General features: G+C 36.5%; 1 protein-coding gene across 21 annotated transcripts in view; it reads left to right on the forward strand.

Annotated features, from left to right (window-relative positions):
- WDPCP (WD repeat containing planar cell polarity effector) overlaps window positions 1-25,781 on the forward strand; it is a 720,444-nt gene that overhangs the window by 350,413 nt on the left and 344,250 nt on the right. The window lies entirely within an intron of this gene.

Genomic DNA, 25,781 nt, shown 5'->3' on the forward strand with positions numbered 1-25,781 from the left:
AAGGCCTAGACAAGTGATCTAAGTATTGAATGGGTAGATTCAGAACATAATAATTAGTGTACACTGATTACAAGATAATGACAAATGCTTTAGCTTTGCTGATAGGCTTGAAAAGTACTATATGCCTAGAAAAATTTAACATACTTGTGATAAAAAGAATAATTATTAGTCATCTGTGGAATTGAAGTTGCATTAGTTCTAATAATAATTGTAACTGATGTGTGGAATCAAGTATTCCTATATTAATTTAAATTCTTTTTTACAATGTGATTTATTTTGTGTAATCATTCTGTTTGTAGTTTAGGCCCATGGTTCTATTCATAAAGCTATAACATCAAATTTGTAGCAATTATAAACAGATCTTAATCTACTATTTGAATATATACTATCATTTTTGTGGATTCTAGTTTTTCCTCATTTTTTTGTCTAGTCTACCTTTACTCATGGAGGCAACTATTTAGTTACCTTCTCAACTGGCATAAATTTTTATTTTTCAGAGATCGTTTACAAGGGTAAATTAGCATTTTGAGAATTATAATACTTCTTAAATTTGCCTTAGGATACTATTAAAAAGGATGGCATTTAAAAAAATTATAGCTTATTTGCATAATAGTACATTTCAATCAGACTTTAAAACTTGAATACAAAATACGCTCCAGAAAGTTTCAAACTTAGTACAACTCAAACTTTTAGTTTGTAATGCCTTTACTCACGTTAAAAACAGGCTCAGATTTATTTGACCAGAGGGCCAGCCTGCCAACTATAATAAGAGGCATGTCTCATGGCCTCCACCCTTACCCATCACACAGGGTAAATTGGAACATGTCGGGCATCTTAAAATATGCAGTGGAGCATCCCAAAAGACAATCCTTTTTAGATAGAGTTTAATGAATTTTAATTTAATAGTAATTTTGTGTGTGTGTCTGATGAAGGGATGTCTGCAGAAGACTGTCCCTCACTATTACATTAATTCAACTCAGAAAGGGAATTTTCATGATAATTACTTTTGTAATTTACAGTAATCTAATTGGTTAATTAGGCTGGTGTACCAATGAATCTGCTTTTAACATTTCTAATAGGACTTATCTTTTTTTGTTGTTCTGTTATATTCTGTGCTTCATTTCTATGATTATAAAGATATTTCTAAAATAGACCTTATACTCTCAGCACATTCTTGATGTGATATATTTTAACAAGATAACTTCACCTCCACCCTGCCCACAGGTCTAGGGTAGTCTTCACATATTTAAAGTCTTTGAGAGACCTCCTAACATTATCCCTTCACTTCTTCAGTTTCTAGTTAAGACTGTTAGCTCGTTCTTCTAAAAATCTATGTATGTTCTATTTCAAAAGATCTCTGGTATCACAATAAATTAAAATTTTGATGTTCAAGCTACATTATTAGCTTAAGGAAATGACCCCCTTAGCCCTTTTAGTTAAATTTTTGTTAAATTTTTCTTAGTTATAAAGTAAGTAAACCACCTCAACAGGCTCCCCAAGGGACCTCCTTTTGTGCACATATCCAGTATGGTGGTTCCAGAGATAACATGTCAGCTGACTGCAACATAATGCTCTATAACTCTTAGAAAAGGAGTGAAAAAGTTCATCAACATCTTCATGCTAACACGTTTGGATGCTCAGTCTTTTAATTTGGCTACTCCTCTGCTAATGTATGTCATTTTCTCCCAAGAAGTGGTAAATTTAGGATTTACGAATTTATTTTAGTTGTCATCCCTTACCGCTTTAAAAAGTCCAATTGTTTAAAAATGAGCCAGTCAACCACAGCAACATAAGATTTCAGAGGATGCAATCTCAGGTTGGATCTTTCTCTGTGTCAAACAATGAGGATTTATAGGTTTTCATCATTTACCAAAGCTTAGTTGATGTTGTCAATCCAATGATCTGCACATTGTACCATTTAAAAACTAATTCCCATCACCTATAAATTCAGAATGATTTTATTTCTTTTTTTTTTTGGAGGGTAGTAGTTTGTTTTATGTTTCAGGATGTTTACTTATTTTTTCTCCTGTTTTTATTTTTTAATTTTATTTTTGTTTTTTATTTCCATAGGTTTTTGGGGGAACAGGTGGTGTTTAGTTACATGAATAAGTTCTTTAGTGGTGATTTCTGAGATTTTGGTGCACCCATCACCCGAGCAGTATTCACTGTATCCTATTTGTAGTCTTTTATCCCTCACCCACCTCCCACCCTTTTCTCTGAGTCCCCAAAGTCTATTGTATCATTCTTATGCCTTTGCATCCTCACATCAAACTCCCACTTATGAGTGAGAACATACAGTGTCTGGTTTTCCATTCCTGAGTTACTTCCCTTAGAATAATGGTCTGCAATTCCATCTAAATTGCTGTGAATGCCATTATTTCATTCCTTTTTTATGGCTGAGTAGTATTCCATAGTATATATTTACCACAATTTCTTTATTCACTTGTTGATTGATGGGCATTTGGGCTGGTTCCATATTTTTGCAGTTGTGAATTGTGCTGCTGCAAACATGCATGGGCAAGTATCTTTTTCGTATAATGACTTATTTTCATCTCGGTAGATACCTAGTAGTGGGATTGCTGGATCAGATGGTAGTTCCACTTTTAGTTCTTTAAGGAATCTCCACACTGTTTTCCATAGTAGTTATACTAGTTTACATTTTCACCAGCAGTGTAAAAGTGTTTCCTTTTCACCACATCCCCACTAAATCTATTATTATTTTTATTTTTTGATTATGGCCATTCTTGCAGGAGTAAGGTGGTATATTGCATTGTGGTTTTGATTTGCATTTCCCTGATCATTAGTAATGTTGAGCATTTTTTCATGTGTTTGCTGGCCATTTGTATATCTTCTTTTGAAAATTGTCCATTCATGTCCTTAACCCACTTTTTTTATGGGATTGTTTGTTTTTTTTCTTACTGATTTGTTTGAGTTCATTGTAGATTCTGGATATTAGTCCTTTGTCAGATGTATAGATTGTGAAGATTTTCTCCCACTCTGTGGGTTGTCTCTTTACTCTGCTGACTGTTCCTTTTGCTGTGCAGAAGCTCTTTAGTTTAATTACGTCCCAGCTATTTATCTTTGTTGTTATTGCATTTGCTTTTGGTTTCTTGGTCATGAAATCCTTGCCTAAGCCAATGTCTAGAGGGGTTTTTCCAATGTTATCTTCTAGAATTTTTATAGTTTCAGGTCTTAGGTGTAAGTCCTTAATCCATCTTAGGTTGATTTTTGTATAAGGTGAGAGAAGAGGATCCAGTTTCATTCTTCTACATGTGGCTTGCCAGTTATCCCAGTACCATTTGTTGAATAGGGTGTCTTTTCCCCACTGTATGTTTTTGTTTGCTTTGTCAGAGATCAGTTGGCTGTAAGTATTTGGGTTTATTTCTGGGTTCTCTATTCTGTTCCATTGGTCTATGTGCCTATTTTTATACCAGCACTATGCTGTTTTGGTAACCATGGCCTTGTATTATAGTTTGAAGTCGGGAAATGTGATGCCCCCAGATTTGTTCTTTTTGCTTAGTCTTGCTTTGGCTATGCGGGCCCTTTTTTGGTTCCATATGAATTTTAGGATTGTTTTTTCTAGTTCTGTGAAGAATGATGGTGGTATTTGATGGGAATTACATTGAATTTGTAGACTGCTTTTGGCAGTATGGCCATTTTTACAATATTGATTCTACCCATCCATGAGCATGGGATGTATTTCCATTTGTTTGTGTGATCTGTTATTTCTTTCAGCAGTGTTTTGTAGTTTTCCTTGTAGAGATCTCTCACTTCCTTGGTTAGGTATATATCTAAGTATTTTTTTCTTTTGCAGCTATTGTAAAAGGGGTTGAGTTCTTGATTTTATTCTCAGCTTGGTAGCTGTTTGGCTACTGATAATAGCAGGGCTACTGATTTGTATACATTAATTTTCTATCCTGAAGCTTTACTGAATTAGTTTATCGTTCTAGGAGCTTTTTGGAGGAGTCTTTAGGGTTTTCAAGGTAAACGATTGTATCATCAGCAAACAGTGACACCTTGACTTCCTCTTTACCCATTTGGATGCCCTTGATTTGTTGCTCTTGTCTGATTGCTCTGGCTGGGACTTCCAGTACTATGTTGAATAGAAGTGTTGAGGGTCAGCATCCTTGTCTTGTTCCACTTCTCAGGGGAAGTGCTTTCAACCTTTCCCCATTCAGTATTATGTTGGCTGTGGGTTTGTCGTAGATGGCTTTTGTTACATTAAGGTATGTCCCTTCTATGCCAATTTTGCTGAGGGTTTTGTCAAATGCTTTTTCTGCATCTATTGAGATGATCATGTGATTTTTGTTTTTAATTCTGTTTATGCAGTGTATCACATTTATTGAATTGAGTATGTTAAATTATCCTTGCATCCCTGGTATGAAACCCACTTGCTCATGGTGGATTATCTTGTGATGTGTTGTTGGATTCAGTTAGCTAGTATTTTGTTAAGGATTTTTGCATCTATATTCATCAGGAATATTGGTCTGTAGTGTTCTTTTTTTTGTTATGTCCTTTCCTGGTTTTGGTATTAGGGTGATACTGGCTTCATAGAATGATTTAGGGAGGATTTCCTCTTTATCTTGTGGAACAGTGTCAATAGGATTGGTACCAATTCTTCTTTGAATATCTGATAGAATTCAGCTGTGAATTTGTCTGGTCCTGGACTTTTTCTTGTTGGCAATTTTTTATATTACCATTTCAGCCTTGCTGCCTGTTACTGGTCTGTTCAGAGTTTCTATTTCTTCCTGGTTTAGTCTAGGAAGGTTGTATATTTCCAGGAATTTATCCGTCTCTTCTAGGTTTTCTAGTTTATGGGCATAAAGGTGTTCATAGTAGCCTTGAATGATTTTTTTTTGTATTTCTGTGGTATTGGTTGTAATATCTCCCATTTTGAACTTATTTTGATCATCTCTCTTCTTTTCTTGGTTAATCTTGCCAACGGTCTATCAATTTTATTTATCTTTTCAAAGAACTGGCTTTTTGTTTCATTTATCGTGTGTGTTTTTGTTGTTGTTGTTTGTTTGTTTCAGTTTCATGTAGTTCTGCTCTGATCTTTGTTATTTCTTTTCTTCTGCTTGGGTTTGGTTTGTTCTTGTTTCTCTAGTTCCTTGAAGTGTGACCTTAGATTGTTTGTGCTCTTTCAGACATTTTGATGTATGCATTTAAGGCTATGAACTTTCCTCTTAGCACCATCTTTGCTGTATCCCAGAGGTTTTGATAGGCTATGTCACTATTATGGTTCAATTCAAAGAATTTTTAAATTTCCATCTTGATTTCATTGTTGACCCAACAATCTTTCAGGAGCAGGTTATTTAATTTCCATGTATTTGCATGGTTTTGAGGGTTCCTTTTGGAGTTTTATTCTACTGTGGTCTGAGAGAGTACTTGATATAATTTCAGTTTTCTTAAATTTACTGAGACTTATTTTGTGGCCTATCCTATGGTCTGTCTTGGAGAAAGTTCCATATGCTGATGAATAGAATGTATATTCTGCAGTTGTTGGATGGAATGTTTTGTAAATATCTGTTAAATCCATTTTTTTCTAGGGTATAGCTTAAATCCATTGTTTCTTTTTTGACTTGGTCTTGATGACCTGTCTAGTGCTGTCAGTGGAGTATTGAAATCCCCTGCTAATACTGTGTTGCTGTCTATCTAATTTCTTAGGTCTAATAGTAATTGTTTTATAAATTTGGGGCCTCCAGTGTTAGGTGCATATATGTTTAGGATTGTGATATTTTCCTGTTGGACAAGTCATTTTATCATTATATAATGTCACTCTTTGTCTCTTCTGTGCTGTGTCTGCACTCCCAGTTCACCCCCTCCCTTGAGTTCTGTCCAGCAAACTTCACATTCACATTTGGTTGAAATTGTTACAAAGTTGAGTTGGAAGTTTCCTTCTCCCTGTGGTCTTTTCCCAGGGAGCCCTTCCCAAGGACCTCTGCAAGACAAAAGTCAGAAATGGCTTTCCTGGGAACTGAGAGCCCATAGTTCTCCTCCCACTGCTTCTACCCTTTTGTTTCACTTGGCTCTCTAAAATTGTCTCAGCTCCAGGTAAGGTGAGATCCTTCTCCTGTGATCTAGCCCTTCAGGTTCCCCATTTAGGATGTGTGTTCGGGGGTGGATGATCCCCCTTTCCTGCTTTCACACTTCGGGCACTCACGGTTTTGGGGCTGTTTCCCAGGGCCTGCAGGAGCAATCTACTTCCTTCAGAGGGTCTGTGGATTCCTTTGGCTTTTCTGTTAAGTTCCTGTGGTAGTTCTTCGAGCAAAAGTTCATGATGTGTGTCCCCACGTGCTGCTCTGTCTCTCTGAGTGGGAGCTTTAGTTTAGTCCTGCCTCCTATCCACCATTTTCCTTCTACCTCCCAGAATGGTTTTCAAATCAAGACTTACCTATACATATGTTCAGGATAACATGTTGATTTTCTTCAGACAATGCCTATCCCTAGTTTGGGACACATTAAAAGGTATGAGATATATAGTTTTAGTTTTACCAGCTATTTAATATATTTCTCACTTTTATTTTTTTTGGTCTCCTAAAATCATTTCACTAAAAGTGTTTAATAATTTCCTGCTTTGAATTTCTTAACTCATTATAAATCTGTTCCTAGAGAATAATAGTTTTAACATGAATATACTATTAAATTGTTCATTAGTCTGATGGAATTTTTGAATTTAATAAAGTATTATGGTTTAAGTCACATTCATGTTTGTAGTTTATTACGCAATTAGTTTAAAACAGTATTATTATTAAGTATAGATGTAACTTCATATATGTTCATTTTGGATTAAATTATTTGAATTGTGCATGTAAATTTAACTATAAAAGTATATAACATAGTCAGCTGTACCATGGTTTCCATCTGTAACAATTCTGCATTTTCAGGCACAATCATAAAAGGCCAACTAAAGATAGTTTCCTTTTTAAATGCGTCTGGTAAATTATTTGACAGGCTATGTAAAAGTACAAATTATTTTCCAAGCCTATCACAGATAAATTGTGACCTTATGAAACTCATTTGCTCACAACTCCCTTAATTGTAGAACTTGATTTTTCTTTTTGTCAAGTTGTGCGAAACTCAATTTGCTTTTCTCATAAAATAATAATAGACAAACCATGTTTTCAAGTTATAACTATTAATAATAGTTTATTATTTATACAAAACTCATCACACAGTATTTATTGATTTCAGCCATTGTGGGAAGAACTGTGGGAGTCACTAAAGAAATGTAAGGCATGGGCTGGGTCCACAGCATAACCTAGTCAAGGAAAATAGACACACGAAATCACTAGGACACTAATGAGTGCCAAATTGTATGACACTGAGTAAAAAAATGGTAGAAGTTTAGAGAAAGCATAGCATAAAATAAGAAAAAATTTGTGGAGAATTTATAACTTTACTTAGACCTAAAAAGCTGTGTAAAATTTGGTTAAGCCAAAAGGAAAAGTATTCCAGAAAAAGGGAATTATATTAACTGAGACTTAAATAGGGTATCTACATAGTAGTGAGGAGGTGAGCCCATTTAGAAATACATGGTTCATGTTGAAGAATGAAAGGACTAGAAAGGCACCTTGGAACTTCCTTGTCAGGGACTTTGAATGTTATATTAAGGAACTGACACATTGTCCTGTAACACTGTAAACATTTTCATATTGCGGAGTACCATATTAAAATTAGGCTTATAGAAGGATTAGCCTGGCAGTGGGATGCAGGGTAACATGTGAGAACCAGAGGCCCTGAAATCATTTCAAATGATAAGTACAGTGAGGTTAAGGTGCAGAGGGTTTTGAAAGCCAGAAAAATTTAGAATGACAGGTAAAAAATTTAGTTTTGACTCTGTTACATGTGAAGTGACCAGAGATAATCAAATGATGATATTATTGGAAGTATGGAACGGGAGTGAAAGGTTGGAGTTGAAAATTTGAGAGGAGACAGCCTCCCAAATCACCTAAGAGGTGATATTAAAACCATCTAAAGGGTGCCCTCAAGAAGGAGGAGGTGAGTATCTTGGGAGAAGAGCTAGAGCCAAGGATCTTCTCATTTGGAGGACAGGAGAGGAAAATTAAGCCAACAGAAGAAACAGAAAGATCAATTAGAGTAATGAGGAACTGTGGAGAAGTTTATTTCCCTAAAAATCAGAGGGTTTAGAAGTCAGAGGGCCTGAAAAAGCCTTAACTTATATTTTGATTCCTGTTTTAATATTTAACTACTTACAAGTCTCAATGTTGTTATTATTAAGCTGTCTATCAACAGGCATTTGTTGAGGCTCAACAAGAAACCCATCTTTATGTTAGGGACTAGTGAAAATATTAGATGGAAATTTGAAATATATTTGGGAAATGAAACTAATGTATAAAATATTAAAGGATAATTTGATATTAAATGTTATATTTGTTGATACGGTATCTAAAGTTTAATATCTAAAGTACAGTATCTTAAGTTCAGAGGTTGTTGCTGATTAAAGTAGTTGGTTAAGATTTCATAAAGGAGACTGTACATAGCTGGACTTTGCAGGAAGGACATACTTTAGGCAAGTAGAAAGGGAAAGGACAACATTCCTAGTCAGGGGAAATGTACCGTCAAAGAAAAACTGTCTTTTGATAAGTACAAATTAAGGGCTAGAAAGGTAGTCTAAAAGGATTGCTCCATAGATGTGTATTTGATTTCCTCTTTTGACATACTCTACAACTGTTTTGTTGCAGAGTTGGGCTAGTTTCACTATTATGATAAACAAATAAATAATGCTGTGTAGGGGCTACCGAACTTAGCCAGTATGTGGCAGCTTAGCACTTTATATTTTCCCACTTAAAAAAAAAGTATTTACTGGTTTTCTTTAAAATTATAAAACTAACAGACATGCTTAAGGCAGAAAATTTGGAAAACACAGAGAAGCCCAAAGGGACATAAATCATCTAATTCAGCAACTCAGTATTACCCACTATTCACCATTTGATATTTATCCTTTTACTGTGCAGACATTTACTTACAAGTATTTGCTTAAAAGATTACATAGTTGATATACATATACTGTACATATGGCCTAATTATTTTAACACATAATATTTGAACTTACATTAATACATTACATATATTCTTTTTCATGTGTCATAAAATAAACATGTGAACCCAACACTGAACTAATGAATTAGATTATTACCAATATTGTTGAATCTGCCTATTATTCTTCCTCTACCCAGTTCCCCATCCCTCTCAGATACAGATGGTTTTAAAGAGCTTTTCCTACCAAGCATTAAAATGTGCAAATTAAAATAGCAGTGAGATACTATTTTTTCCACTCAGGAGATAAGCAAATATTTAACAGCCTCAGATATTAATGGTAAGTTTATAGGAAAATGAGTATTTTCATAAATCACTGGTCAGAGTGTACAATTGCCAATTGGAGGGCAATTCTGTTGTTAGATATGTATACTAGAGAAACTTTCACATAAATGTCCAATTAAAGTAAATGTTTAAAATTGAGGACTATGTTATGTCTGCCAATTAGTGCAGAACCTTTTATGTATACTGTGATTCCATTTATGTAACATAAATTTTCTAATTTGCCATGGATATGTATTTATGTGTGTAAAATTATTAAAAAATGCACTGGAAGACACAATTCTAGTTACCTCTGATATCCTGTAATTTGATATTCTTCAACTCTGTATGTATTTATTTAAGTTCTCTATTACCTGAATATACATTTTTTATTTAAAATTTATATAGCATTTCCTATGCGCCAGACAATCTTTAAGTATTTTGTAAATATTAACTCATTTTCATTTCTCATAGAGCAAATATTAACTCATTGTACTCCTCACAGCCCTATGAGATAGCTATTATGTCTCCATTTAATAGACGAGAAAACAGGAATACAGATTAATTACACAACTAGTAAGTCATACCAGGATTCAGATTCAAACAAGGTGGCTTCAAAGTTCATGCCCTTAGTCACTGTATATCATACTATTTTTCAGCAAAACATAGTTATAGAAAAAATATTCAAATAAAAATATCCTCAATCACAGTGAGATATGGAACACACATAGGTCTTCCCATTAAACGTGGGTAATTAAAGCTATATTATTATTCTCATTTCCTCTTATAACTTCACTAAATTATAGTAAAGCAATGGAAAAAAAAAAGATGTAAAGTCATGAGGACAAAGAGAATAAAAAGGCTGTGAAAATAGGAGATATCAGTTTTTGGAAGTTGCAAACCAGATGGCTATGTGGTACCTGACTCTACAGACCACAGGCTTTCCTGAAATATCAGTGGTTGCAGCAAAAGATACCAATGGGGAGTAAAAGTTTAGTACTATAGAACCCCAGAAAGGCACAAATATTGGGATGATCAGGTGCTTTAGGAGGTAGAACTTAAAATAAGGGGGTATGTTGAAAGTTTGTATAAAAAGAAAATGAGATGGAATAATTTTTGGGAGACACCAACCCACAGGGTTTCTGGACTTGAAAACACTAAGCACATTAAAAAGTAAACATGAGGTGGCTAGACTGAAAATAAGGTGATTAATTGAGTCTGTATCCAGAATAGTGAGGTTTTTCCCAACTCTTTCCCTGCTCCAGCAACAAGGCTTGTGTCTCTATGTTAATTGCTTAGAGGATCCTTCTCTGGAATAATAGATTATTCTTCCCAGAGTAAAATGTATACATACTGATGTTTGACAGTTCTCTCTGAAAAGGTAGCTGTGCCAACTAACCTCCTTAAAATGAGGCTCAAGTTAACAAGCCTAACCATGTAAACTAACTTTCTAATCACCTTTAAATATAATCAGAGAGCCAGAGATCACCATACTTTTGTGGAAATTCTCCATCTGTAAATCTCGGATCTATAAGTCTAAGGCTTCAGAAAATAGAATCAGGGACAATGCCGTAAACGGAACTAAATTCAGAGAATTAAAATGTGTATCCACAGAGAAATAAGAGAAGATGTTGCATCCTAGAAACAAGAATGCTATGCTGTTTTTAACAAGGAATAATTGGCCGGGCACGGCGGCTCACGCCTGTAATCCTAGCACTTTGGGGGGCCAAGGTGGGTGGATCACCAGAGGTCAGGAGTTCCAGACCAGCCTGGCCAATGTGACGAAACTCTGTCTCTACTAAAAATACACAAATTAGCCAGGTGTGGTGGCACGCACCTGTAATCCCAGCTACTCGGGAGGCTGAGGTAGGAGAATCACTTGAATCCAGGAGGCGAAGGTTGCAGTGAGCCAAGATCGCACCACTGTACTCCAGCCTGGGAGACAGAGTGAGACTCCATCTCAAAAAAATAAAAAATAAAAAAAAAGTAATAATCAGGAAAAAAGGAAAGGAATTCTTGTAAGTTAAGAACATGACAGCATAAATAGAAAAATTAATAAATTTGAAAGATAAAGTTGAAATATCCCTATAATGTGGAACAGAATGACAAAGGGACATAATAATGAACCAAAGGTGATAGGAGATAAAAAAAATTAGAGTATTAGGCCAGAAGATTTAATATCTAACTAATACTAGAAAACAGAAGAGAAGAATCAAAGAAATAATAAAAGAAAATTTCCCAGAACTGAAGGCATGTCTGTAGTTTGAAAGGACCCAATGATTAAAAAAAGATTAATAGGCGTATTTTGTGAATTTTAGAAAAGGCATTTTTGTTAATTTTAGGAAATCAAAGAGAGAAAAAAAGAAAATCCAGAAAACTTCTAGAGTTTAAAAAAAAGAAAAGAAAAAACAGCAAGATACATACAAAAGATCGGGAATCAGGATTATATCAGACTTCTCAACAGTAACACGAGGAGTTAGAATACAATGAGGCCTTCAAAATTCGGAAAGAAAGTGATTTTTAGCCTATAATTCTGTATCTAAAATTCTAAATTGTCATTCAAGCCAGACACTTTCAGACTTACTAGCTCTCAAAAAAATTTACCTGCCAAGAACTTTTCTCAGGAAGTTATTGAAAGATGTGATGCCCTAAAGCCATAGAGTAAACAAGATTCTTAGGAATCAAGAAACAGTGAATTTCGTACAGGAAAGAGGTGAAACAAAGTTTTAGAATGACTGTGCCTCAGTCTCAGAGAGCAGCTAGTCCAAATAGGGGCAGGGAATGGGAGGTTCCAGGAAGAATATTGAAGAGATGGAAAGCAACTGATAGATCATTTAATGTAAGATAATTAATAAGAGATAATAAGAGATATGATAAATCTGCATTTATGGTAATAGGAAGTCAATAAGTAATGACTAAATCAAGAAATAGCATCTATTGAGGACACTACTCATTGCGTGTCCATCATCCATTTTTCCTTATGAACTGACCTTGATGTTCAGAGTAGCAATATAACCAATTAAAAATTCTTAGCTTTCCTATTTCCCTTCCAGCTGCAGTTGGCCATATGAAGCACATCTTGCTTTGCTAAGCAGAGGTCACTGGTGGGACTTCCAAGAGTTGGGTTATAACTTATCAGCTTCTGCTCTTCACCTTCTTTTAAAAGTCTGAATCTGAGATATGATCCAGAAAGGGTGGGGGCAGCTTGTGACCATTCATTCACTCAATGTATATTTATTTAGTACCAACAATATGTCAGATAGTATTCTAGGTGCTGGGGATAGCAGTGAACAAAAGGGACAAAAGTGACCAATATCCCTGTTCTCACGTAGCTTATGTTCTAAAAGAGGAGAGAGTCAAGAAAAGATGAATAAGGAAAATATGTAGTATGTAAGAGAGTGCAACTACTAGAGAAAAATAAAAGCAAGCAAGAAAGCATGATGGGGGATGGTAGGGCAGGATGGGCCTCATATTTGGTGGCCAGGAAAGGCCTTAATGAAATATCCCCAGATTAAGATTAAGATATGAAGGAAGTGAGGGAGTAAGCCATGGAAGATACTTGGGGGAGAGCGTTCCAGGTAGAGGGAACAACAGGTACAAAGGCCCTGAGATGGGAGTATACCTGGCATGTTTGAAGAATAGCAGGGAGTTGATATGAGTGGGGTGAAATGAGCAAGAAGAGTAGTAGGAATTGAGGTCAGAAAGGAAATGTGACACTAGTTATATGTCTTCTAGGCCATCCAGAGGGCTTGGCTTTTACTCTAAATGAGAAGAGAAGCTCTTGAAGAGTTTTGAGTGGAGAAATATGATTCAATTTACTTTTTAATTGGATAACTGTAGCTATTGATGGGAATAGATTGAAGAGAGTGAGAAAGATGAGTTAGAAGGCTGTTGCCGTAGTCCAGGGTAAGGTGTGATGGTGGCTCTGACGGGATGATAGCAGTGGAGTGGTGAGAAATGGCCAGATTCTGGGTATATTTTGAGTGTTGAGGCATCAGAATTTGCCGATGAATCAAATGTGGGGTATAGAGGAAATTTCTGAGGAATTGAAAGAATGGAGTTGTCATTTACTGATGTGGGGAAGATTGAGAAGAGATATTTTTGAGGGACTTATCAGAAGTTCAGTTTTGGACATGGTATGTTTGAAATGCCCATTAGATAGCCAATTAGAGAAGTCAAATAGATTGTTGATTATTGGAATTTGTAGTTGAGGGAAAGATTTGGGCCAGATGTATAAATTTGAGTGGCAGCAACACAGATGGCATTAAAAGCCAAAAGACTGGTGAAGATCACCAAAGGAGTGGGTGTAGACAGAGAAACAGAGGAGACTGAAGAGCTGAGCCCTGGAGTCTACTAACATTTTAAGATTGGAGAGATGGATAAAAGGGAAGATGAAGAAAGGAGACAGAATGGAGTAGCTAGAGAAGTAGAGCACAATGATTGGAGTGTGGTGTCCTGGAAACCAAGTTTCAAGAATTAAGTTAAGTGTTACTAGTATGCCAGGATACCTGTAACAAGATGCTGGCCATTGGCCACTGCATGGAGGAGCATGCAGGTCATTCATGATCTGGATAAAAGCAGTTTCAATGGAAGGTGATGGTAGAAGCCTGATTGGAAAGTATTTTTTAAAAAACTTTTATTTTAAGTTCAAGGGTACATGTGCAGGTTTGTTATATAGGTAAACGTGTATCATGGGGGTTTGTTGTACAGATTATTTTGTCATCCTGGTACTAAGCTGAGTACCCAGTAGTGATTTCTTTTGCTCCTCTCCCACCTCCTACACTCCATCCTCAGGTAGGCCCCAGTGTCTATTGTTGCCCTCTTTTTGTTCATGTGTTCTCATCATTTAGCTCCCACTTACAAGTGAGAACATGTGGTATTTGGTTTTATGTTCCTGAGTTAGTTTGCTAAGGATAATGGCTTCCAGCACCATCCATGTTCCTGGAAAGAACATGGTCTTAGTCCTTTTTATGGCTGCATAGTATTCCATGGTATATATGTACCACATTGTCTTTATCCAGTCTACCACTGATGGGCATCTAGGTTGATTCCATGTCTTTGCTATTGTGAATAGTGCTGCAATGAATATATGCATGCATGTGTCTTTATGATAGAACTATTTATATTCCTTTGGGTATATCCCAGTAATGGGATTGCTAGGTCAAATGGTATTTCTGTCTTTAGGACTTTGAGGAATCTCCACACTGCTTTCCCAGTGGTTGAACTAATTTACACTCCTACCAACAGTGTATAAGCATTCCTTTTCTCTGAAACCTCACCAGCATCTGTTATGTTTTGACTTTTTAGTAATAGACATTCTGACTGGTGTGGGATGATATCTCATTGTGGTTTTGATTTGCATTTCTCTAATGCTCAGTGATATTGAGCTTTTTCTCATATGGTTGTTGGCTGCATGTATATCTTTTTTTTTTGAAAAGTATCAGTTCATGTCCTTTGCCCACTTTTTAATGGGCTTTTTTTTTTCTTGTATTTAAGAGAAAATGGGAGGAGAAAAATTAGGGGCTTACAACAAAGGGTTAATGTTGTAAAGGAAATGGAGAAATAGCATAGGAGTTTGACGGAGAAATGGAGTCAAAAGAGGTTTTAATTTTTTCTTTCTTTTTTAGATGAGAGAAATAACAGATGTTGGTATGCTAATGAGAATAATCCAATGGAAAGGGGGAAATCAATGCAGGGAAAGGGGAGCATTAATTGCTGGAGCTGTTGGCAAGAAAGAAGGAGAGAGACAGACAGAAAGAAAAACATACCTGCTAAGGGGGGAGGGAATAGAACATAGGTGCCTGGTATCTGATGACATCATGGAGATGCTTTATAGTCCAGAACTGCTCAACTTCGTATTTCTTCCTAAGTGAGAATAACAAGCCCTATTTGGTTAACTAATGAGTTTTCAGGTTTGTGTTACATACACAAGAATGCATTTCTAACTAACATATCATGTTACTTAGAAGTGTGAGGTAGCAACAGAAGAAGCTGCTAAGAGAATTGAAAATGATTATCTTTGAGAGTGGGATGAGAGGCTGTGGGGTGGAGCTAAGACAGTAAACAGCTATTTTAATTCCAAGTATTCTCTGATATTTTAACAATTTATACATGAATTCCTTTAATTGAAATCCTTTTCAATCGTGCTCAGTGTCAGTTTGGGTCTTCTAAGAAGCAGATGGCAAGATAGTACTAGCCATATGAAAGATTTGTAGGGGAGATGTGAAAGATGATGAAGAAGGGAGCAGGAGTAGGTGGGGAGAGCTTTTAGACTATGATGCTAGTCTGAAACATGTGAAAGGAGAGAGAAGGAAGGAGGGTTGGATAGAAAGAGGTGCAGGCTGAAGCATGGTGCTGAGAAAGTTTCAGCCAGGCCAAATGTTACTCATTAGAGGAATCCCCTGTTGGACAGAATTGGGCTGGCCCTAGTACCCTGTGATGCTCAGTCGTTGGCTGGTAGCCACCCAGGAAAGTGTGGCTTCTCTCTGTCAACTATACCGCCAGCCTCAGTTCCTCTTGAAGGAGTTCTGAGTGGTACACAGCCATAGCCATCACACTCACAAAGATTTACATTAAAATAAAGGATGTGTGTATGTTTGTATATACATACAACATTGTACCTTAGGAATCTTAAATGTTCAGCTAGTGAATTTAATATCATGCCCTTGATAATTAGTCTTCCTTGGGCAAATTTTTTTTTTTTTTGGAGACTGAGTCTCGCTCTGTCGCCCAGGCTGGAGTGCAGTGGCATAATCTTCGCTCACTGCAACCTCTGCCTCCTGGGTTCAAGCAATTCTCCTGCCTCAGGCTCCCGAGTAGCTGGAACTACAGGCGTGCACCACCACACCTAACTAATTTTTTATTTTTAGTAGAGATGGGGTTTCACCATGTTGGCCAGGGTGGTCTTGAACTCCTGACCTCATGATCCACCTGCCTTGGCCTCCCAGAGTGCTGGGATTACAGGCCTGAGCCACCACACCTGGCATTATCTTTTGTTTGTTTGTTTTTTTGAGAGGGGGTCTCCCTCTGTTGCCCAGGATGGAGTGCAATGTCGGCTCACTGCAACCTCCGCCTCCCGGGTTCAAGTGATTCTCCTGTCTCAGCCTCCTGAGCAGCTGGGATTATAAGTGTGTGCCACCATGCCCGGCTTATTTGTGTATTTTTGGTAGAGATGGGGTTTCACCATTCTGGCCAGGCTGGTCTCGAACTCCTGACCTCAGGTGATCTGTCCACCTCGGCCTCCCAAAATGCTGGGATTACAGGTGTGAGCCACCGCTGGGCCTTGGGCAAAAATTTTATTCCTTTCCAAGAAAAACAGGAAATTTACATTGTATCTTGACTACTTCAATCCAAAATTCAATGGCCTATGTTAATTGACTGATACATTATTTATGCTTAATAATACAGTAGAATATTTACCCGATTTTGCAACATGGTTGTGACACAAAGAAACACTTGGCCTTCTTTTTAATAATATATCTTTGTATCATCAATCAACATTTTCTTCCTGTTCTCTTCATAAATTGTTATTTCTTTGCTTTTATTAATTGTTTTCATTTTAAAACATTTCTTTAAAGAAACTCTTAATTTCTTGGCTCCACTGTTGGCATTCATGACTAATAATGTTTTGGAAGCTTCCACGTATTTTGCTACAAAGGAAGCCAGTTCAGGACTATTAATTTTTCTCATATTTATTCAGTTATAGTTAATCATATGTGTCAAGCTAAATGAGTTCAAAATCTGAATAATCTAACTCCTCTCTTGTTGTTTTTCACATGTCTTTTACAAACACATACCAAATATTTATCTAGTTTTTAAAGGGAGGGTAAAGTTGTACTTCCATAGTTAGCTAATGAGAAGACTTTAATAAGTTATATTTAAATACTGGTACTGATTTTTTAATCAGGTTTTATCAGTTTTGTAGAAACTTAAAAAGTGACGTATTTTAAGTTTATAACTTTGTATTAAATGTACAAGTTAGAATGTGATATAAATGTATGTATAAACTAAGCATCTAAGGTTAAGTGTGAAAACACAGCAAATTTATATTCATGATATTTGAGAATATTATGTTATATATATATGCCAATGTAACTAATAGAGAAAACACATTAGATACTTTTGCCAAATTGTAATTTATATGTTCCTTAGTTTTTTTAATAAAGTTTTTTTTAAAAAATAAAAATATTAACTTAGCAGATAAACTACTTAACAAGTGACTGTGAAATGAAAAGCAAGCAGTTATAACTACTCATAAAATAGTATTGTATATAAAATATTCACAGTGGCTCTCCACAGTGAAGAAGTACCTGTCCTTTGGTAGTCCCATTGGTCTTAGTGGAATCCTAGGTTGAATTGTGAGGCCCCACTAAGCATATAAATTGGTCTATTTTTGTGTTCATCCTTCTCCCATAATAGAACAGTCCCTTGTTTTATCTGAGCCAAGTCTTCCACCTAGACCTAAAGTTCCCAAACTATGCACAGAGGCACCCTGGGTACTACAGTGAATTCACAGGCATGCTGCAGGATATTTTTTAAAGTCTCAAGGAAAACACAGAGACTACTGTCAAAGATACAAACTATTAGCTCCAATAGTTCAGAGTTTCAGTGTTAGTTTATGCTACATTCTTTTTCAGGTTGTCATAGCTATTTGAAGCTGGGTTTTCAGGGCTTGCTGTGATAAAAAGCAACTGCTACACAATAATCAGCATAGAACAGGAATTAGGGTGAGGATGTCCAATTTGATTTCAAAATTTGACAAGTTTTGTGGTGCCTGTCTTCTGTTAGTACACACAACTTGTTAGTAAGTAATTGTAGTTATTTAGGAATGAAATAAAAATCTTTTTCTTTCAATCTCTGTGTATTATATTTCCAAATGGCTATTAACTTATTAGGACATACTTATTAAGTTGTTTTAATCTATTTAATAAATGGAACTATTGGTATTTCTTTTGGCCTAGGGGCACTGTAAAAAATTAGAGAGACACAAATGGTACTGTGAACTGAGAAAGAATAGGAACCTGTGGCCCTCACTTTGGATCCCATTCCATCTGGCTTTCTCAAACCTAATGTGACTGTCACTTCTCTGATGTGCAGCATAGTAGCGGAAAGCACAGACTGCTCCATTTTTCTTGGTGTCAAATTTTGGCTTTCCCAGCTGTGTGACTTTGGGGAAGTTACTTCATCTATCTGTGCCAGTTTTTATTTAGCTATCAAACAAAAATAAAAATACCTAAGTCATAGGTTTATTATGAGAACTCAGTAAGTTAACACATATGAAATACTTAGCACAGTGTCTGGCACAGGTACCTGCTTTTTAAATAAATAAATCAATAAATAAATAAATTTAACCTGTCAGTTTGATCTTCCCAGTCAGCTTTTTTTTAGTAAAAAACTTTAAATTAATTTTTTTATTGTGATAAAAACATATAAATCACCCATCTTTAAGTGTACAGTTCAGTGAGTTAAGTATATTCACATTATTGTGAAACAGTTGTCCAGAACTTTTTCATTTTGCAAAACAGAAACTCTATACCCATTAAACAACAATGCCCCCTTTTCCCCCTCCCCTCAACCCCTGGTAACCACCATTCTACTTTCTGTTTCTATGAATTTGACAACTTTAGATACCCCATCTAAGTGGAATCCTACAATATATATCTTTTTGTTACCGACTGGTTTCACTTAGCATAATGTCCTCAAGGTTCATCCGTGTCGTAGCATGTGACAAGATTTCCTTCTTTTTTTCAGGCTGAATAATATTCCAATGTATGGGTATCTACATTTTTTTCTCCATTCATCCATAAGTGGACATCTGGATTGCTTCCACCTCTTAGAGTTTGTGAATAGTGCATCTATGAAGATGAGTGTGCAAATATCTCTTCAAGACCCCGCTTTCAATTCTTTTGGATGTATACCCAGAATTGAGATCACTAGATCATATGCTAGTTCTATTTTTAATTTTTTGAGGAAACACCATACTGATTTTCATAGTGGTTGCACCATTTTACAATCTCACCAGGAGTGCATGAGAATTCTAATTTCTCCACATCTTTGCTAACACTAGATCTTTTCTGATTTGTTGTTGTTTATTTTTGTGGTAGTAGTCATTCTACTATCAAGCTATGAAGTAGTATTTCATTGTGATTTTGATTTGCATTTATCTAACGATTAGTAATGTTGAGTATCTTTTCATATGCTTGTTGGGTATTTATATATCATCTTTGTAGAAATGTCTATTTATGTCCTTTGACCATTTTTAAGTTGGATTATCTGATTTTTTTGTTGTTGAATTGTAGGAGTTTTAAAATGTATTTTGAGGATTAACTCTTTCATATGTTTTGCAAATATTTTCTCCCATTCTGTAGGTTGCCTTTTCATTTTGTTGATTGTGTCCTTTGATACCTAAAGGTTTTTAAGTTTGATGTCCCGTTTGTCTATTTTTGCTTTTGTAGTATGTGCTTTTGGTGTCATATGCAAGAAATCATGAAGTCCACCCCAATGTCATGAAGCTTTTCCTCTGTTTTCTTCTGGAAGTTTTATAGATTGGGTCCATGATACTTTGCTTTTCCGGGGTTCTCTCTCTACATTTCTGTCTTTAATCCATTTTGAGTTAATTTTTGTATATTATGTAAGGTAAGGTTCAACTTCTTTCTTTTGCATATGAATATCCAGTTTTCTCAGCATCATTTGTTGAAGAGATTGTTCTTTCTCCCCATTGAATAGTCTTGGCACCCTTGTGGAAGATCATTTGACCATTTATGTGAGGATTTATTCCTGGGATCTCTTTTCTGTTCCACTGGTTTATGTGTCTGTTTTTATGCCAGAACCACACTGTTTTTGATTAGTTTTGTAATATATTTTGAAATCAGGAAATGCGAATCCTCCAACTTTGTTCTTCTTTTTCAAAATTGTTTTGAGTACTGGGGGGCCCTTGATATCCCCAGTGAGCTTTTAAACAGGCTCAACTCTTCTCCATTTAAACAAATGAACCCAACTGTTGGTCAGTACCACATTCTCCTCCAGGTACCATCATATCGTATCCTTCTCCTTCCAAATCAAATTTCTCAACAAAATTGTCTGTATTTAGAGTCTCCATTTCCTTCTTGCTTACTCAGCATTCACCAACTTTAATCATGCTTTTTTCCTGATTATTACACTGCCAAATCTTCCACTAAGGTTGTAGGAAACCACCATATCACTAAATCTAGTAGATGTAAAAAAAATCTTATCATCTTAAATACACAGTAGCAGTTAACATTACTGAGTACCCCTTGTTCTTGAAATTTTTTTTTTTTTGGCTCTTTCAGTGTTCTCTCTATTTCTTCTTCAGGTCCATGTTCCTTTCCCCTGTCTTTGAATGTTGGAATTCCTCAAGGCCCAATTCTGAACCATCTGCTCTCCATTCTGAACTTCTAGATTATCAAATTTATAACCACGGCTTTCATGGTTCCTCCTAGAGCTCAAACCTCTCCCCTGTGCTCCAAGGTTATAAATCCAGCTGGATACTTAATGTCTCCCCTTAAGCAGCTCAAAGATATCTCAGAAAGTATCTTTAAAATGAAACCCAGAGACACCTCTTTGGTCCTCTTCCACCATTCCCAATCTCAAGGAATGGCCCTGACTTCCATCCATTTACAGAAACCAGAAACCTGGAAGTCAGCTATTTATCTTCGAAATTATCCTCTTCTTTATCCAACTCCTTCTTTCCCCCCATATCCAACTAATCTCTGGTTCTTGTTGATTTTAGTTTCTAAATTTCTCTCAGCTCTGCCAGAGGTTCTCCATCCCTTTCTGCATATTTTTAGCCAGAACCTCCTCACTTCTTCTCTCTCTAGACTACTTCAAAACTTCCTAACCACTCTGTCTATTCCGTGTGCCCCTACCAGTCGCTCTCCACATAGTAGTCAGAATGATTTTTTATTTAATTATTTATTTATTTATTTTTTATTATACGTTAAGTTCTAGGGTACATGTGCACAACGTGCAGGTTTGTTACATATGTATTACATGTGCCATGTTGGTGTGCTGCACCCATTAGCTCATCATTTACATTAGGTATATCTCCTAATGCTATCCCTTCCCCCTCCCCTGACCCCATGACAGGCCCCGGTGTGTGATGTTCCCCACCCTGTGTCCAAGTGTTCTCATTGTTCAGTTCCCACCTATGAGTGAGAACATGCAGTGTTTGGTTTTCTGTCCTTGTGATAGTTTGCTGAGAATGATGGTTTCCAGCTTCATCCATGTCCCTACAAAGGACATGAACTCATCCTTTTTTATGGCTGCATAGTATTCCATGGTGTATATGTGCCACATTTTCTTAATCCAGTCTATCATTGATGGACATTTGGGTTGGTTCCAACTCTTTGCTATTGTGAATAGTGCCGCAGTAAACATACGTGTGCATGTGTCTTTATAGCAGCATGATTTATCATCCTTTGGATATATACCCAGTAATGGGATGGCTGGATCAAATGGTATTTCTAGTTCTAGATCCTTGAGGAATCGCCACACTGTCTTCCACAATGGTTGAACTTTCTAAAAAAACAAATTTGTTACTCCTCTGCTTAAAACCCTTCTACAACTTTGAAGGACAGGTGGGAAACTGAAAACTGATTAAAACGGATAGAGAAACATGGGTAAGGGGATACAGGGATGAGAAGAAGACTTTCAATGATACAACTTGGCATAATCTGCTGTTGTGTTCTTTTGGAGCTACATGAATGTATTATATATTCCAAAATGAATCAATAATTTGAATTTTAAAAATTATAACATCAACAAAACTGGTCCCAATCTACCTGCATTTTAAATTTCATCCCTTACTACACTCTTTTTTAATCTCATTGGCCAAGCTACACCAGGTGTATTAGGCCGTTCTTGCATTGCTATAAAGAAATACTTGAGACTGGATAGTTTATAAAGAAAAGAGGTTTAATTGGCTCGTGGTTATGCAGGCTGTAGAAGAAGCATGTTGCTGGCATCTGCTTGGCTTCTGGTGAAGCCTCAGGGAGCTTTCAATCATGGTGGAAGGCAAAGGGGGAAGCCAGCATCTCACATGGCAGGAGCTAGAGCAAGAGAGAGTAGGGATGGGAGGTGCTACACATGTAAACAACTAAATTTGGTGAACACTCTCTCACTATTGCCAGGATAACACCAAACCATGAGGAATCTGCCTCTGTGACCCAAATACCTCCCTGCAGGCCCCACCTCCAACACTGGGGATTACATTTCAACATGAGATTTGGGTGGGGACAAATATCCAAACTATATCACCAGGCTTCTGTCAATCTCTTATATTCTACATACTATGTCTTGCTACCTGGCCTTTGCACAAACCATTCCTAGCTCTGCCTAAAATGCCCTTTGCTTCCCCTTTCATGGAAGTAACACATTCTTAACCTTAGATCCCAGACTATCAGTTGTCTCTTCCTCAAGGAAGCCTTCCCAGAGAAGCTTGATCCTTTATTTTGTGGTTTTAGAACATCATGTATTTCCTTTTTGTCTGCTTATAAGAGACTTAGTGGCTGGGCGCGGTGGCTCACACCTGTAATCCCAGCACTTTGGGAGGCTGAGGTGGGTGAATCACGAGGTCGGGAGATGAAGACCATCCTGGCTAACATGGTGAAACCCCGCCTCTACTAAAAATACAAAAAATTAGCTGGGCGTGGTGGCAGGCACCTGTAGTCCCAGCAACTCAGGAGGCTGAGGCAGGAGAATGGCGTGAACCCGGGAGGTGGAGGTTGCAGTGAGCTGAGATCGAGCAAGACTCCGTTTCAAAAAAAAAAAAGAGAGACTTACTTTATTTTCATGTATTTTTTGTTTTGTTTTTTTTTCCCTTTTATTGATATATAATTTACATATTTGTGGGGTACATGTGAGTGTTTACATGCAAAGAATGTGTAATGATCAAGTGTGAGTAATTGGGACGTCTGTTAACTTGAGTGGGTAGTGTTTTTACATATTGGTGTTACTTCAAGTTCTCTCTTCTAATTATTTTGAAATATATATAATATTGTTGCTAAGTATAGTCATCCTAGTCTGCTATCAAACATTATAACTTATTTCTTCTATCTAACTGTATGTTTGGACCCATAACCGAACTCTCTCCCCCTACCCCCAATTCCCAGTCTTTGGTATCTGTACTTCTATTCTCTATGTCCATGAGGTCAAGCTTTCAACTCCCATATATGAGTAAGAACATGTAGTACCTGTCTTTCTGTGCCTGGCTTATTTCATTTACCATACTGACCTCCAGTTCCATCCATGTTGCTACAAAATGGATGATTTCATTCTTTTTTATGGCTGAATAATATTCCATTTGTTAAATACACCACATTTTCTTTATTCATTGATCAGTTGATGGGTACTTAGATTGATTCCATATCTTTGCTGTTATGAATAGTGCTGTGATAAACATGTGAGTGCAGATATCCTTTTGATATAAATATATTTCTTTTCCTTTGGATAGATACCAAGTAGTAGGATTTCTGGATTGTATGGTAGATCTCCTTTTGTTTTGTTTTTCTTCTTTTTTTGAGACAGAATCTCACTCTGTCGCTTAGGCTGGAGTACAGTGGTGCAATCTCACCTCACTGCAACCTCCCCCTCCCAAGTTCAAGCCATTCTTTTGCCTCAGCCTCCTGAGTAGCTGGGACTACAGGCACATGCCACCACTTCTGGCTAATTTTTTGTATTTTGAGTAGGCACAGGGTTTCACCATGTTGGCCAAGCTGTTCTCAAACTCCTGACCTCCGGTGATCTGCCTGCCTCAGCCTCCCAAAGTGCTGGGATTACAGGCGTGAGCCACCATGCCAGGCCTCCTTTTGGTTTTTGATAAATCTCCATACTATTTTCCATAGTGGTTGTACTAATTTACATTCCAACCAACAGTATATAAGAGTTCCCTTTGCTTTCTTGCCAGCATGTTATTTTTTATCTTTTAAATAATAGCCATTCTAACTGGGGTGAGATGAAATCACATTGTGGTGTTAGTCATATACCTGTTGTCTATATGTGTGTCTTTTGAGAAATGTCTATTCATGTCCTTTGCTCATTTTTTTAAAAGAGTTTTTTTTTTTTTTAACTGTTGAGATGTCTGAATTCCTTGTATATGCTGGGTATTAGTCTCCTATTGGATGAGTAATTTGCAAACATTTTCTCCCATACAAGAGGTTGTTTCTTCACTCTGTTGATTGTTTCTTTTGCTGTGCAGAAGCATTTAAATTTAATATACTCTCATTTGTCTATTTTTGTTTTTGTTGCCTGTGCTTTTGAGGTCTTAGCCATAAAATCTTTGCCTAAACCAATGTCCTGAAGAGTTTTCCCTAGAACTACTACTATTTCTAGTAGTTTTATACTTTTGGGTTTAATCCATCTTGAGTTGACTTCTGTATATTGTGAGAGATAGGGGTCCAGTTTCATTCTTCTACATATAGAAGAATAAATGGTTGTCATTTATTGAAGAGGATTTTCTTTCCCCAGTGTATGTTCTTGAGGGCTCTGGAGAAGATCAGTTGGCTGTAAATATGTGGATTTATCTCTGTGTCTGTAGTCTGTTCCATTGATCTATGTGTCTGTTGTTATACGAATATCATGCTGTTTTGGTTTCTGTATCCTTGTAATATGTTTTGAAGTCAGGTAGTGTGATGCCTCCAGCTTTGCTCTTTTTGGTCAGGATTGCTTTGGCTGTTTGGGTTCTTTTTTGGTTCCATACAAATTTTAGGATTATTTTTTCTATGTCTGTGAAAAGTGGCATTGGTATTACATTCAATCTGTAGATTGCTTTGGATATTATGGTCATTTTAACTATGTTAATTCTTTTAATCCATGAGCATGGTATTTTCTTTTCACTTGTTTGTGTCCTCTTCAATTTCTTTCATCAGTGTTTTATAGTTTTTCTTGTAGAGATCTTTCACTAAATTGGTTAAATTTATTCCTAAGTATTTTATTTTTTGTAGTTACTGTAAATGAGATTGTCTTCTTGATTTCTTTCTCAGCTAGTTCATTATTGTTGTATACTGATTTTTACATGTATGCTGATCAGTGTACTACTGATTTTTATATGTTGATTTTTATATCCTGCAACTGAATTTGCTTATCAGTTCTAAGAGTTTTCTAGTGGAGTCTTTTGGTTTTTCTAGATATAAAATCATGTCATCTGCAAAGAGGGACAGTTTGAAATTCTGTTTTCCAATTCGAATGCCTTTGATTTTTTTTTTCTTGCCTGACTGCTCTGTCTAGGACTTCTAGTAGTATGTCAATTAGGAATGGTGAAAGTGGGCATTCTTGTCTTATTCCAGTTTTTTTTTTTTTTTTGAGACGGAGTCTCACACTGTTGCCAGGCTGGAGTGTGGTGGTGTGATCTCACCTTACTGCAACCTTGGCCTCCTGGGTTCAAGTGATTCTCCTGCCTCAGCCCCCCAAGTAGCTGGGACTACAGGTGCACACCACCACACCTA

The sequence above is a fragment of the Pongo abelii genome, chromosome 12, assembly GCF_028885655.2.
Source record: "Pongo abelii isolate AG06213 chromosome 12, NHGRI_mPonAbe1-v2.0_pri, whole genome shotgun sequence".
Taxonomy (NCBI): Eukaryota; Metazoa; Chordata; class Mammalia; order Primates; family Hominidae; genus Pongo; species Pongo abelii.